This window comes from Bidens hawaiensis, unplaced genomic scaffold (genome assembly GCF_021521415.1).
Source record: "Bidens hawaiensis isolate Kalapana, Puna unplaced genomic scaffold, B.hawaiensis_p1.1 tig00006302_1, whole genome shotgun sequence".
In the NCBI taxonomy this organism is placed as follows: Eukaryota; Viridiplantae; Streptophyta; class Magnoliopsida; order Asterales; family Asteraceae; genus Bidens; species Bidens hawaiensis.
In genome coordinates this window covers 935,611-950,365 of record NW_027491421.1, presented here as the reverse complement: position 1 = coordinate 950,365, position 14,755 = coordinate 935,611, and positions in this window count along the sequence as shown.

The following is a 14,755-nucleotide window of genomic DNA, read 5'->3' as shown; positions in this document are numbered from 1 at the left end:
TACTGAACTTGCAGCAGTCAGATGCCTACCACCACTGGTGTTTGGATAGGTGACAGTTCGGCTGTGGAACTGTTACTGGGTGATTACGGTGCTGTTATTTTTATGTTTGTGGCTAGTCTATCGTCTGTATGGATAGATGCGGAATATTACAATTAAGTGTACATGATTTTTGATACTCCATGTATGTATATAGTAGTATGTTATGTAATATGGGGCACAACTTTGTACATTATTACAAGCACTGACCCTTATAGGGTTAAGTATAACAGTCACTTAGTGACAGATTTTGATATATACATGCAAGCACTGGCCTTTATCAGGCTAAGTCTATGTACCTTTTATTATCAATGTACAGAGCAATTTGTGAAATATCAGTATGTTATCTGGTTTACCTGTATAACATTTATTGTGATTATTATTACACAGTGCCGTAGACTGGGACTAGTACTAATTGGCTTATATTTGCTTATCATTATAGAATGGCCCCAAAGAAAGCAAACCCTATGACTAAGGCAGAAATAGCCGAGATGATTGCTCGACAAATGCAGGCAGTAATTCCGCTTATTGTAACACAAGTAACTGCCGGCGTAAACGCAAATATGCAAACAAACCAACAACAAAACAATAATGCTCCCCCAACCAACAATGAAACAGTTACAAATAACAATCCCCCATCTAATACAAATGCCCCTACCAATGCAAATAATGCCAACAACAATAATCCCCCATCGAACCTAAGCAATGACAATAACAACCCTAATCCCCCTCGAAGGGAATATTCGATGAAAAACTTTATGGCCTGTAAACCAATTGATTTCAAGGGCACTGAAGGGCCAAACGGATTAATCAAGTGGATCGAGAAAACTGAATCTGTCCTCAATATCAGCAATTATCCACCGGAAAACATAGTCAAGTATGTTGCTTCTACTTTTACGGGTCATGCTTTGATGTGGTGGAACACTACGGTGCAGATAAAAGGTCAAGATACGGTGAATCGCATGACATGGGCTGAACTCAAAACACTGATGTTGGAACATTTCTGCCCAAGGAACGAAATTCAAAGATTAGAACACGAACTTTGGAGTTTGGAGATGAGAGGAGCGGATCATTTGGGATACACGAACCGCTTCAATGAATTGGCCCGCTTAGTACCATGGTTAGTAACTCCTGAAAATAAACGAGTTGAACGTTATATTTGGGGTTTAGCCCCGGAAGTGAGGAGTTTGGTGAACTCTGTGGGTCACACTTTGTTCGAGAATGCCGTGACTCAGGCCGGCATCGTAACTTTCGACTTGGTAAGAAGCGGAGTGTTGAGAATGGTCGGGGAATCATCAGGTATGAAGCGAACTAATTATGGATCAGGATCGCAAGGAAGGCCAGCAAATAAACGTGCACGCCCAACAATACAAAATTATGTCATGAGTAGTTCTGAGGTGAAACGAGACAGGTACAAGGGACCGTGGCCAAAATGTGATAAATGTAATTCATCGTGTGGGTGAGTGTAAACCGATAATATGTCAAAGGTGTGGAAGGGCTAGACACAATGGTGGTCCCAATTGCCGAATCGGTATGGAGATTGTAAACCGACCAGCCCAGACAACCCAACCCCGTCATCCCCAACTACCGAGACCACAACCAATTCGTCAGCATCCAGCTCAGCAAAACTCAACTGTAGTGAATCGCCGTGCGTGTTTTGAATGTGGGAGCACGGAACACTTTAGAAGGGACTGCCCCAAGCTAAATCGAGGAGCAGTCACCGGTCGAAACCAAGCATCGACTTCAGGTGCGTCTCGGGGACGCGCGTTTGTTATTGGGTCAGGAGAAGCACGACAAGACCCAAACGTAGTAACATGTACATTTGTTGTTTCTGATCAATATGCTTCTGTGTTATTTGATACTAGTGCCGATAGAAGCTTTGTTTCCTCTAGTTTTGTGTCCCTGGGTAACATGCCAGTTAGTGAACTAACAAATCCCTATACTATAGAGCTCGCTAACGGTAACTCTATAACTGTCAACCAAATAATCCAAAATTGTTCCATTATTCTTAATAACTACCCATTCCTTATTGACCTACTCCCGGTAGAGTTAGGAAGTTTTGATGTAATAGTTGGCATGGAATGGTTAACCAAGAATAAGGTAGAGATTGTGTGTAACGACAAGACAGTTAAAATTCCCTTTTCGAATGGTGAGGTGATTGTAGTACAAGGAGAGAAGTCTGGTTCGATGTTACCTCTCGTGTCTCATCTCAAAGTGTTGAAATGTTTACGCCAAGGTTGTATGGCATTCTTGGCAAACGTGACTATAAAGAACCCTGATGAGAAACACATAGAAGAGATTCCCGTTGTACGTGAATACTGTAACGATTCCGACGAAACCCGGTATACCCTAACCGGTAGACAATAGTTACGTCATATTTAATGTCGGGTACATGAATTACCATAGTAATTATACGAGAATACATGGTTCACTGTATTGATTGTACGTGAATATATAATTCATCGTATTGAAAATGCGATCAATCGATCGATGGTTATTGAAACCCGAACGAATCGAGGGTTCAGTTATAGACGATATCTATAATATTTAGTGATTTTACGAAGCATTAATGCTTCGGGATAAGTAAAGTACGGCACAAAAAAAGAATTTCGATTTAATGGTACGTCGGTACGTAAACGAAACCTTTAATACCAAACCGAGCAAGAGACAATCGATCAAGCCGAAAAAGATGTGCAATAATTAATAATATGATGTTTTAAGTTAATAAATGTCATGGTTTAAGTTTTTAAAGTTTTTAAATCGGTTTTAAATAAATTTCATTTTTTAAGCCGAAAACGATCGTTTTAGCCTCGTTTTAAGCCGAATTAGACATTTAACCGAAAAACGAACTGAACCAGATTATCCAAAACATTATCCGGATTACGAGAATCCAAATGTGTGGATAGAAATGGAGAGGCGGGTCCCACCCCACCCCCGTAAGAGTGCCGATCGGAAATGGGGTTATCCCCATTCTTTCATTTTTTCTTTTTTTCATCCAACCATCAACAATCTTCCTATCCTCTCAAGATCATGAACTAAAAACCGGGTTTTGTAGCAAGAACAACGAGGTAAAGATCGAGTTATATTCGTTTTCATCTTCGTTTCTTGAGTTTGTTTGCAAGAAAATGAGGTTTCAAAGATGAAAACCGATTCTTGCATGATCAAGTGATTTATACGGGTTATACAAGGGATCTTGGTCCAAGAAAGAAGTTAAACGAACCAAAAACGAATTTTTACGGTTTAAATCTTTGTTTTTGAATCATAACCGAAAATATAGTGTAAGAGGCTTGATAGTGAGTGTAACTTGCTTGGTATTGTGGTATGTTGGTTGTAGGTTCTGTGTTTAGTGGTAGATAAGGCGGAAAGACGAGTTTGTAGCTTGTAGTTGCGGAAAACGAAAGGTATATTCGGTTATGTTCGGTTTTGGAGTTTTTGGACAGATTGTGGTAGGTTTAGAGTTAGGTCATGAAATTTTACAGGGATGATCTACACATAAAAATATGAGTTCTGTGATTTTTGGTAATTTTTGGATAAAGGATGAATATTTGGTGAATTTAATGCTCGGTTTTGGCCAAAAATGGTGAAAAATAGTTAAATATCATGAAAAATTCTGGAAAAATTGCAGATAAGCTTTTTATATCATGTATAAGTCACACACAAAATTTGAGGTCAGTTGGAGAAGTATAAGTAGACTTTTCGGTTAAACGAGTTCTAGGGTTTTCTAGCTCGGTTTTATTGAAAATGGCATGTAAAAGAAGATTTTGGTTCTGGAAAAATTACAGGGGACTATGTGGATGGCAGGGGACATCCAGGAAAAATTTGGGATTTTTCTAAGGTCGTTTGGTATTTACGACATATTTAGTGTTTAAATGGTGTTTAAAAATAGATAAATAAAATTTTAAATATAAAAATTAATTCTGGAAATATTTTTATAAAACTCCCCACTGTTAAAAAGTGATTTGTGCAAAATTTCAAGATCCGGGATTAAACGGATAATTATTTGTGCAAAAACAAGCTTTTAAAGTTTAAAACGCGTAAACCGGTAAAGTTCGCTTAAGCGAGCTGACTGGTGTATAAAAACCCTAAAAATGAACTATTTTCATATAATTGAGTTAAACAAGTAAAAATGAATTATCTGAAAATAATTCGGATGATTTGGGTATTTTTTAACCGATTTAATAATTTCCGGTACGCTAAAGACGGAAACGGGTCCCGCGGCCAATCGGGGCGTCTAAACCGAGCTCAAATTCACAACTTTAATTAAATTATCAGTCAACCACTACTTTCGGGTCGTGTGTGACCAAACTCATTTTTGAAACGTAAAAACGGATAACCGTGCTAGGCACGCAAAACGAGAAAAACGACTAATAGTTATTGTGACCATGGAACTCTAAACGATATCACAATCTGAGTCCGGAGAAGTGTTTCTGGGTTAACATTGCCCCCGGAACGGGTACAGTACTGGGTTAACAGTGTCCCCAGATGTAACGGTTGATACGGTTAAAGGTTATATAAACAATAATTGTATAATAACGATCGTAGGGATCATATTACAGATTGGACGTGTTAACTGTTAATGATTGTTGTTACCTGCTTGCATGTGCTAAGGTGTGTTTCACGAGCCCCTTTTTCTGAATTGTTTTTAAATATTTTCTCGGGGCGGAAGCATGTTACTTCTGAAATGTTTAAGTACATACTGAACGCATGGATTTGCGTGGATTTATATATATATTTTATTGTACGGGAATCGTACGGAAATGTACTAAGATGGTAATTGTCTGAGTTGCTAACATTCTAAGGCCCCGGAACACGAGTGATTAACTGAAAGCCGGTAGAGTGTGAATAGTAATATTGGTCTGACAAACCCAACTGGTCCGGCATGGATTTGCTGATGTTTCCCAGCCAGTTGCACATGTCTATTTTGTTGTTGATATATATTTTGCTATGTAATGTTAGACATAGCGGTTTCGGCAGGTCCGTGGGCGGGGGATATGCCACGGGGGTTGTGTGTGATAGTCAGAGGTTTCACTTGTGGGCTCAGCATAATTACATCGATAATATTATATTTTGATAATGATTTATCATGGTTTACCCGAATTGTGAAACTCACCAACTATTTGTAGTTGACCCGTTTTCTCACATGCTTTTCAGGTACAATTAAGATGAAGTGATTGCTTACCTAGACGGTAATGAAATACGAGATAATGTAATTTGAAGTATATTAATGTATTCAGTTTTCTTTATAAACAATGTGGTTGATATCAGAGGTGTCTGTTGCACCCCGTTTATGTTTCCGCTGCGGTTACGGGGTGTTACAGAAGTTGGTATCAGAGCCATTGGTTATAAAGAATTAGGATGTCTTTAAAAGATACCTAAAATATAACCAGTAGCTCAATTATTATAGGATCTGAATATCAACTAATAATTTATAGTGACGAGGTCTGGACGAACTTGGATGGACAAGTGAGTTATTATAGTCCGGAACATAATAACGGATTTGTCCGCACGAGGGAATTCAGGGGAAGTCACGGGGTACATTAATAGATAAAAATGGCAACATATGTGTAAAGTATATAATATTATTTATGCGTGCTAAGGTGTATATATATATGTATGTACATATCTTGTGGGTACATGTATTGAGAAATAGGACCCGGATAAGGAACCGGGGGATGAAATAATAAAAGTACTGAGGATGCTGAAAATTTCTAGAGAATCGGTTGATGATAAGTCTGACTTATCGGGCCATAGTTATGATAGTACCAAGTTAGATCTTCCGTTTAATATTAACCAGAAATATCTAGTAACCGTCACTCCCAACCGGAATTAATAAATCCCTTACCCTACCAACACCGGTACCATATATCTTAATAACCCCCTATGTTCACCCGAACCGACGACCCTCACGTACGGACGGACCTGTACGTGAACCTATTCTTATTCCGTTAAAAAAAAAAAATTTTGATAATAAATGAGCAGATAAAAATAATATATAGAAATATATATATGTATTTCTCACTCTCAAACATATGAGTCATACCACCTCCAGATAGAGAATTACCGATTTTAGCGAACCTAGAACGCCTGAGGACATTGACTGAGCAAGTGATAGAGTTTCCCATAATAGTAATTGATAATATTTGAAGGCAACCCATGTTGCGCGATTACCTTGAACCTTGCAGCTCCCTATGTTATCCTTACATCCGTTAGATGCCTATACCCATGTATGCTCGAATAGAATGATTACCCGTACACAAAGAGGTGTTGGAATCATTATAGCATAGTTGGTTGTTCGTTCGTAGGTGGTATATCGTGTATGCCGTATATACGAAGGGACACGGATATTATAACTCCGTGGTACGTAATCGTTTGGTGCTCACAGTGAGCATGTATCGGTTATGCTGACATGCAGGATATTGAAATCAAGTATATTAAACATTAATCTTTGTTGAGAAAGATCTATATGTCAATTGGGGACAAGGGTTATGAAACATATTTAAACGTTAACCGACGTCAGGTTAAGTCTACATGTTATTATATTTGTGGGACATATATACTAGATACTGTTATGTGTAATATGTATGATAATATTTGGTGTGTATGTGTACCTGCTGTTATGATTGAGCTGGTAACGAGTTAAACGGTGAGATTAATATTGATTACTGCGTACGGGATGAGTACGGCAGAATGACATAAAAAGAGTAACTCCAATGATGGAGATTGATATGATTCAGTTGATTACTCAGAGATAGCAGATGATGATACCGAATGTCGTATCACAGATCACTGCTAGTGTTGATGCAAATGTGATCGCAGAATTATAGATCGAGCAATCACATGATTATGAATATTTCAATTCTTAGTGTTATTACTAAGGGTGATAATGTCCCACTGAATACTATTATGACTACAAGTATTAGTTATAAACTAAACATGAATAGTAGTCGTAATGGATTAGATCCGGTATGAAGGATATGTTTGTTGGTTGTGTTAAGGAAATTATTAATAGTTTACTGATGGTAAAAGGAGGAATAGATTAGTGAGTGGATAGAAAAGATCGAAATGGTTAAGGATATTGGTAAGAGTCTAGAACATTGTGTAGTGAAATATACTACAGATATGTTGGTAGATTATGTTGTATCGTGATGGAACACGATGGTACAAAATTATAGTTAGGAAAAAATTATTACTCAGATGATATGGTCAGAATTTAAAATTCTTGTGCTAGAGCACTTTTATTCGAATAATTAAGTTCAGAGATTGGAAACTGAGCCATGGAAGATAGAAATGTTGTGTGCGGATCACTTAGAACGCGCTAATCGTTTAAAGGAATTGTCATGTCTGGTAACATGGCTAATTACTCCTGAAACAAAGCGAAGTGAACGCTATATTGGGGACTAACTCCATCGATAGGGAGTATAGTCAATCCTGTAAAATATACAACCTTTGGAAGGGTTGTGTCACAAGCCAGCATTGATATATTTGACTCTATGGGAAGCGGAATGGAAGGACGTTAGGTGAGACGTCGAGTGTTAAAGAAGAGAAATGATAAAGGTATAGTGCAAGATAGGCTTTTGAATAAGTAGATAGGTCCTACAACCCAGAATTATACTAAGACTAGTTCTGGTGTGAAAACATGAACCGCATGAAGGGTCCTTCCCTAAATGTGGAAAATATGGTTATCGGCAGGAAGAAGAATGTCGAGTGATAGTAGGCCACAGGTGTGGTAAAGATGGACGTAATGCCGTAATTGTAGAACCAATTGAAGCCATGTGAACTGGCAACCCCAACCCATTCGTGTACAACCACTCCGAACCCAACAACTTCAATAACAATCCATCGAAAGAAACCAAATTATGCCAAACAGTTGTACTTGCTATGAATGTGGCAGTACAGAACGTTTCAAGAGAAATTGCCCAAAGTTGAACCAAGGTGTCGTTGGAAGACGAACCTCATGACAAGCATCAACCTCTGATCAAGAAGGAGCCGTGCTTTTGACGTAATAGTTAGCATGGATTGGCTAACTCAACATGAAGCTGAAATCAAATATGAAAATAAGATGGCAAGAAGCTCTCTTTCGGACGATGAAGCGATTAGAAACAGAGAAAAGTGTGCGATTTAAAAGAAAACATATAGAAGATATCCCGGTGGTACGCGAATTTTCACAAGTTTTCCCAGAAGAACTTCCTGGATTACCGCCAACCCGACAGGTCGAATTCAGAATCGATTTAATACCTCAAGCTGGCCCTGTTGCTAAAGCATCTTACTGACTTGCACCAACTGAAATGCAAGAATTATTGGATAAGGTTTTATACGATCTGGTTAGTCACCATGGCTTGCACTAGTGTTATTTGGGAAATGAAGGACGGAAGTGTTAGGGTATGTATTGATTAGGGAGAATTGAATAAAGTGACGATCAAGAATAGGTATTCACTTCTTCGAAGTAAATGATCTGTTTAACCAACTGCAAGGGGCGATTTATTTTTAGAAAATTGATCTTAGATATAGTTATCACCAAATGAAAAATCCAAGAGGAGAACGTTGCAACAACAACGTTTCGGACTCGTTACGGCCATTATGAATTCTTATTCATGCCGTTCGGGTTATCAAATGCGCAGGCAGTGTTCATGGAACTCATGAACCGAGTCTGTAAATCTTATTTTGACAAATTTGTCATAGCATTCATTGATGATATTTTGATATATTAGCAACGTAAAGAAGAGCACGAACGACGGTTAAGGAAAATTGTGGAAGTGTTAAAGCAAGAGGAGTTGTACGCGAAGTTTTCGAAATGTGATTTTGAATAAAGAAGGCATAATCCCTTGGTCATGTTGTAAAGCAACAAGGATTTCACATAGATCCAAATAAGATAGAAACCATTAAAATTGTGCCAAGCGCCGATTTTAAGTCTCCCCGATGGAGACGATGGTTTTGTCGCGTATTGGGACGCATCGCGTAGAGGGTTAGGATGCGTGTTGACGCAGAATAATAAGTTTATAGCCTATGCTTCCCGACGGTTAAAAGTACACGAGAAAAATTACACTACTCACGACTTAGAACTGGGAGCAGTTATCTTCGCACTTAAAATCTGGAGACGTTATCTCTACGGTACAAAGTGCACCATCTTCACCGATCATAAAAGTCTGCAGCACATATTTGATCAGAAGGAACTGAATATGAGGCAACGAAGATGGGTTGAGTTGTTAAGCGATTATGACTGTGACATCCGTTATCACCCCGGCAAGGCTAACGTCGTAGCCGATGCCTTGAGTAGGAAAGATCGGGTTAAGCCATTGCGAGTGCGAGCGCTGGGGATGATAGTCCAGTTGAACCTTTCGGACCTGATTCGAGTCGCTCAACGTGAGGCATTGAAAGAGGAACAATTGGAAAAGGAGGGACTTTACGGCAATGAAAAGAATTTCGAACAGCGCGTGGACGGAATTCTCTTTTTCAAAAATCGGATTTGGATCCCGACCCTCCATGACCTTCGTGAATTAATCATGGACGAAGCGCATAGATCGAAATATTCCATACATCCGGGATCGGAATAGACTATTGATGATACGAATATCTGAAAGGATTTTATTAATAGCCGAGTTTGGAGAAAGATATGGTTACGTATGTTGGTGAATATTTAAGTTATGCAAGAGATAAGGCTGCACACCGAAAACCCTAGGGAACGCCACAACGACAGAAAATTCGCCAATGACAGTGGGAATAGATTACAATGGATTTCGGGACGCAAATTCCCAAGGTATATCAAAGGCATGATGTAAATTGGGTAATCGCGGATCGATTAACCAATCCTCGCATTTCATCCCAATCTATGACGATTACCACAATGAATTCTCGCCCAAATTCATGATGGTGAAATGGTATCTCGTCGTGGAGTACCATTTTCAATGATCTCAGATCGAAATAGTCATCCTACTTCCATTATTGGAAGGCGGGGAAGGAAGCATCGAGAACTTGAAGCTTTCTATGGGTGAAGTAATTATCACCAATTTGTTAAATTGAAAATGGGCGTCACTCAAGCCATAAGATTTGAATCAATTCGAGAATAAACCAATCGGATTTATAATATTTAAGATAAGTTGAAAGCAGCGCGAGATTGGCAAAGGAATTATGCCGACATTCAAAGGAAACCATTGTCACTGGGAAAGAGGTGACAAAGTATTTTTAAGGCATCACCTTAGAGAGGTGATATGAGGTTTGGCAAAACCGAAAAATAGCTCCTTAATATATTGGACCTCATGAGACTATCTCCATGATTGGTCATTTAGTTTATTGATTAAAGTACTCCAGGGGCTAAGTACTATACATGATGTTTTGCCATGTATACGGATTGAAAAGTACCTAGGCGATGAGGCAACGAAAGTACCGGTAATGGAGGTACTCATAGAAGACGTGCTTGATATCATAAATAATTCCGTAGAGATAGTAGACGGGAAAACTAAACAATTTGGACATACCAAGCTTTATTGATTAAGATTAAGTGGAATTCACCACGAGCACCAGATTATACCTGGTAACGCGAGGGTGAGTTCTGAAGGAAAAACCCCCACCTTTCTCTCGGGAAGGGGATAGTGGGCGTGTAAAATTTTGAGGACGAAATTTCTTAACGGGGGGAGAATGTAACGATTCCGACGAAACCCGGTATACCCTAACCGGTAGACAATAGTTACGTCATATTTAATGTCGGGTACATGAATTACCATAGTAATTATACGAGAATACATGGTTCACTGTATTGATTGTACGTGAATATATAATTCATCGTATTGAAAATGCGATCAATCGATCGATGGTTATTGAAACCCGAACGAATCGAGGGTTCAGTTATAGACGATATCTATAATATTTAGTGATTTTACGAAGCATTAATGCTTCGGGATAAGTAAAGTACGACACATAAAAAGAATTTCGATTTAATGGTACGTCGGTACGTAAACGAAACCTTTAATACCAACCCGAGCAAGAGACAATCGATCAAGCCGAAAAAGATGTGCAATAATTAATAATATGATGTTTTAAGTTAATAAATGTCATGGTTTAAGTTTTTAAAGTTTTTAAATCGGTTTTAAATAAATTTCATTTTTAAGCCGAAAACGATCGTTTTAGCCTCGTTTTAAGCCGAATTAGACATTTAACCGAAAAACGAACTGAACCAGATTATCCAAAACATTATCCGTATTACGAGAATCCAAATGTGTGGATAGAAATGGAGAGGTGGGTCCCACCCCACCCCCCTAAGAGTGCCGATCGGAAATGGGGTTATCCCCATTCTTTCATTTTTTCTTTTTTTCATCCAACCATCAACAATCTTCCTTTCCTCTCAAGATCATGAACTAAAAACCGGGTTTTGTAGCAAGAACAACGAGGTAAAGATCGAGTTATATTCGTTTTCATCTTCGTTTCTTGAGTTTGTTTGCAACAAAATGAGGTTTCAAAGATGAAAACCGATTCTTGCATGATCAAGTGATGTATACGGGTTATACAAGGGATCTTGGTCCAAGAAAGAAGTTAAACGAACCAAAAACGAATTTTTACGGTTTAAATCTTTGTTTTTGAATCATAACCGAAAATATAGTGTAAGAGGCTTGATAGTGAGTGTAACTTGCTTGGTATTGTGGTATGTTGGTTGTAGGTTCTGTGTTTAGTGGTAGATAAGGCGGAAAGACGAGTTTGTAGCTTGTAGTGGCGGAAAACGAAAGGTATATTCGGTTATGTTCGGTTTTGGAGTTTTTGGACAGATTGTGGTAGGTTTAGAGTTAGGTCATGAAATTTTACAGGGATGATCTACACATAAAAATATGAGTTCTGTGATTTTTGGTAATTTTTGGATAAAGGATGAATATTTGGTGAATTTAATGCCCGGTTTTGGCCAAAAATGGTGAAAAATAGTTAAATATCATGAAAAATTCTGGAAAAATTGCAGATAAGCTTTTTATATCATGTATAAGTCACACACAAAATTTGAGGTCAGTTGGAGAAGTATAAGTAGGCTTTTCGGTTAAACGAGTTCTAGGGTTTTCTAGCTCGGTTTTAGTGAAAATGGCATGTAAAAGAAGATTTTGGTTCTGGAAAAATTACAGGGGACTATGTGGATGGCAGGGGACATCCAGGAAAAATTTGGGATTTTTCTAAGGTCGTTTGGTATTTACGACATATTTAGTGTTTAAATGGTGTTTAAAAATAGATAAATAAAATTTTAAATATAAAAATTAATTCTGGAAATATTTTTATAAAACTCCCCACTGTTAAAAAGTGATTTGTGCAAAATTTCAAGATCCGGGATCAAACGGATAATTATTTGTGCACAAACAAGCTTTTAAAGTTTAAAACGCGTAAACCGGTAAAGTTCGCTTAAGCGAGCTGACTGGTGTATAAAAACCCTAAAAATGAACTATTTTCATATAATTGAGTTAAACAAGTAAAAATGAATCATCTGAAAATAATTCGGATGATTTGGGTATTTTTTAACCGATTTAACAATTTCCGGTACGCTAAATACGGAAACGGGTCCCGCGGCCAATCGGGGCGTCTAAACCGAGCTCAAATTTCACAACTTTAATTAAATTATCAGTCAACCACTACTTTCGGGTCGTGTGTGACCAAACTCATTTTTGAAACGTAAAAACGGATAACCGTGCTAGGCACGCAAAACGAGAAAAACGACTAATAGTTATTGTGACCATGGAACTCTAAACGATATCACAATCTGAGTCCGGAGAAGTGTTTCTGGGTTAACATTGCCCCCGGAACGGGTACAGTACTGGGTTAACAGTGTCCCCAGATGTACCGGTTGATACGGTTAAAGGTTATATAAACAATAATTGTATAATAACGATCGCAAGAATCATATTACAGATTGGACGTGTTAACTGTTAATGATTGTTGTTACCTGCTTGCATGTGCTAAGGTAAGTTTCACGAGCCCCTTTTTCTGAATTGTTTTTAAATATTTTCCCGGGGTGGAAGCATGTTACTTCTGAAATGTTTAAGTACATACTGAACGCATGGATTTGCGTGGATTTATATATATATTTTATTGTACGGGAATCGTACGGAAATGTACTAAGATGGTAATTGTCTGAGTTGCTAACATTCTAAGGCCCCGGAACACGAGTGATTAACTGAAAGCCGGTAGAGTGTGGATAGTACTATTGGTCTGACAAACCCAACTGGTCCGGCATGGATTTGCTGATGTTTCCCAGCCAGTTGCACATGTCTATTTTGTTGTTGATATATATTTTGCTATGTAATGTTAGACATAGCGGTTTGGGGCAGGTCCGTGGGCGGGGGATATGCCACGGGGGTTGTGTGTGATAGTCAGAGGTTTCACTTGTATACCCGCGTTTTAAGAAGTCCGAAAATCACCTTTTTGTCCTATATCAACCCGTGAGGTTATAACTCACCAAGTTTATGTTTTTCTTACATCTTACAACCCGATCTATCGTTCTATCAGTTTGCATGTCGAATTCGACCGTAAAACTTAACCTTTTTAACCAAAACTCACCTTTTTCTTCGGGTTCGGTTCGGAACTGAACACTACGTAGATCTGGACGTGTTCTTGTTGTTTGTAGACACTTGAACACCAAGATCTTCCATGCTTTAGCCCGGATTCGGATTCGGGTCTTGAGAGAAAATGTGTGTTCTAGTGTGTGTGTGAAAGGAAGGAAATGGTGAAAGGGTGGAGGGGTTGGGTTTATATAGGGGGGGGGGGGGGTCACGGGCCCCACAACCCACTCACAATTCCAATTCCAATTATTATCCAAACACTTAACACACAACTAATTTAACGACACACAGTTAATAACAGAACTTTCTGTTATTTATTATTTAACAAAAGTTGGATGTTACAAGTGTACCCTCCTTAAAAGAGGTTTCGTCCCTGAAACCTAACTATTATTACTAAACAAATGCGGGTAAAACTTGCGCATCTCTTCTTCGACCTCCCAAGTGGCATCCGATCCCTTACGGTGCTTCCACATCACTTTCACCAAGGTAATAACCTTACGACGAAGCTGCTTCTCCTTGCGATCGACTATCTCAATGAGCTGCTCGACATAGTTCAACTGTTCGTTCACCTCGATGTCCAGCAGTGGCACATGGGATGTGTCGTCAGCTAGACATTTTCTCAAGTGAGAGACGGGAAACGTAGAGTGAATTCCTTCCAGCTCATCGGGTAGATCAAGCTTGTAAGCCACTTCACCCACACGGGCCACGATCTTGAACGGTCCTATGTACCTTGGACTCAACTTTCCTCTCTTTCTAAAAAGGAATAATCCCCTTCCAGGGCGAGAATTTAAGCATCATGTGGTCTCCAACATTAAACTCAATGGGCCATCTCCGTTTATCCGCATATGACTTCTGGCGATCTTGCGCAGCTTTCATCATGGCCTTTATCTGGTTAAACCTTGAGGAGGTTTCTTGCACCATTTCTAAACTTCCAATTTCTTTCTGACCAATTTCTCCCCAACATACGGGAGTTCTACAACGTCTACCATACAACATCTCGAAAGGAGGCATGCCAATACTTGAATGGTAACTGTTGTAGTAAGAGAATTCCGCCAAGTGCAAATGATCATCCCAGCTTCCTCCAAATTCTAGCACACAAGCACATAGCATATCCTCAAGGGTTTGGATAGTCCTTTTGGACTGTCCATTAGTTTGAGGATGATACGCCGTGCTGATGTTCAGTCTTGTCCCCATGGCTT